We start from the raw sequence: 2,314 nt of genomic DNA, 5'->3' as shown, positions 1-2,314 counted from the left end.
ACAAACAAACAAACAAACAAACAACAACAAACCCTCCAAACCCACCCTCTTTTATTGTCAGATTTGTTCTTCATAGGCACTGGAATAATTTGAATTACAATAATTCTGTAACAGGTAATCAGTGCTTATTCAGTGGAGTGAAGATGTAAGAATAAGACCCTCCTGGGCCCACAAAAGATACAGATGCCACACCCCTCTTAGGTGCACAGATGACATGGACCGATCCTTGTATGCACAGACTATAGGCACTAGCCTCCAATGCACAGGTGATGCAGCAACGAGCTGTACCTATCTTCATCTGCTCACATGGCACACAGCGATTCTCCTGTGCACAGATGTCATGTACTATTATTATTCTTAAGTGCACAGATCGTATGTCTTAACTCATGGGAACACAAAATCTGACACATGGAAAAGTGTTGTATAACGGACATTCACCGTTATTTGCTAACTGTTCAAGTCTAAACTATGTCAGATTTTTCTCTTTCATGATTAGGGCCCACTTATGAAATTTGGGGATGTCCTAAGACAACCATCTAGCATCTTAGTTATTATGATTCCAATAGTGGTTCCACAGGCAAAATTGAAGGTTTAAATATTGCCCTCAAGGATGGGGATCATATCACATGTGAAAGAACAAATCAATCAGCAGAGTGACTAAGGCTCCATCAGTGACGACAGTGTGGTCTGACATTTGAAATGGGTATTGATGGATTTGTCTGCTTAGCACTCCCTTTTCTGGGGAGTGCTTCTGCCATCGCCTCCATAGCTGGTAGGTTAGTACATCATGACATGCTCCCAGCCATTCAATCATTCCAGGTAGGAGCATTTAACCCAGCCGACCCAATCCCAGAGTCTTTGCCTAGCAGTGGTTCTCAGCCTTCCTAATGCCACGACCCTTTAATACAGTTCCTCATGTTGTGGTGACCCCCAACCATAAAATTATTTTCGTTGCTACTTCATAACTGTAATTTTGCTGCTGTTATGAATCGTAATGTAAATATCTAATATGCAGGATGTATTTTCAGGGGTCGCCACCAACAGGTTGAGAACCGCTGGAAGGACTATGTAACAAGAACTAAAAAGAGAGTTAGCCTTTATTTAGTCAGGGGTCATGTGAAGAAAGTTTGTGTGCAGGCAGAAAGAATAATGAAACCAATAGGCACACAAACACATGCACACACAGACAAACATGAAGACCCTTGAGCCTTTGAGTTCGTGGTTCTGATGCCTCCTGGGTATTTCATGAACTGTGTCTTAAAATCTTTGACCAAGTCCTTCTTTATGCTAACTCTAGTCAGGGATGGTTTTCAGTTACTTCTAGTCAAAAGTGTCCTACTAATGACTGACAATTACTGTTATATTATTGCTAATGTACCACAATAAATATCTACTGAGATTCAAAACGGACAGATATCTCAATTCTCAAAATATTATAGATATGTTTCAGATCTCCTGTGAAAGGTGGTTAATTGGGTATATTAATTTTTCTGAAGTTTTCCAAATACACATTTATGCTAAATATTTAAGACACACTGAAGATAAAGTTAGATTTGCATAATACACTTTTATTGATCCGGCTTTCAAACAAGAGATTTCAAATTACAAAATTTTTCCTCCACTCTATGGAAATAGATGAAATGATGAGTCATTCTACCAAGTGTGCTTCTATGGTTATCATTGTTTACCTTTAGTTGCAGCCCCTTTATTTTTTAATCTTTACTTTTGCAAATGTTTTATCATCTCTTTCCCGATTCCTCGAAACAGTCTTATGCGGAGAACTGGTTGGTCCCTATGGCCTGGGCGATGAAGAAACGTTTCCTCTTTCAAAGACTCTACTGTTTGGACGATAAGAATTGCTAAAGAGGAAGCAATCAAACCCATCGTGAGGGCTCCGTTCTCCACGGGCGCGCTTCCTGGTGTTAAGACGCTTTCAGATCCTCCAGTGAATTGACTTCGATAAAGCTGGACTGCCATTCATTTTTTGAGATCTCGTCTCTCAATCTGTTCCCCTGCAGATACGACACCGAAATCTTCGTGAAACGTCAATTCGTGTCGCCCAACAACGAACCAGTCTGCAGCGGTCACCAAGATGACATCCACACTAATCTTACGCCGGGACAATTTTGCTTCATTTATTTTTTAATGAAGGACTTTACTACATTTGCCTTCACTGCCTTGAGGTCCAGGACTTCTCTCCAGGCTCCACCCGAGGGGCGCGGGCCATGGGCGGTCTGGCGTCGGCAGCGCCCACGTCCCAGGAGGGGAGTCTGGTGGGCGGTTCTGGGGCTGTCCCCGCAGGGCTGCTGAGGGG

Source organism: Myotis brandtii, unplaced genomic scaffold (genome assembly GCF_000412655.1).
Source record: "Myotis brandtii unplaced genomic scaffold, ASM41265v1 scaffold165, whole genome shotgun sequence".
NCBI classification, from domain to species: domain Eukaryota; kingdom Metazoa; phylum Chordata; class Mammalia; order Chiroptera; family Vespertilionidae; genus Myotis; species Myotis brandtii.
This window is presented reverse-complemented; position numbering follows the sequence as displayed.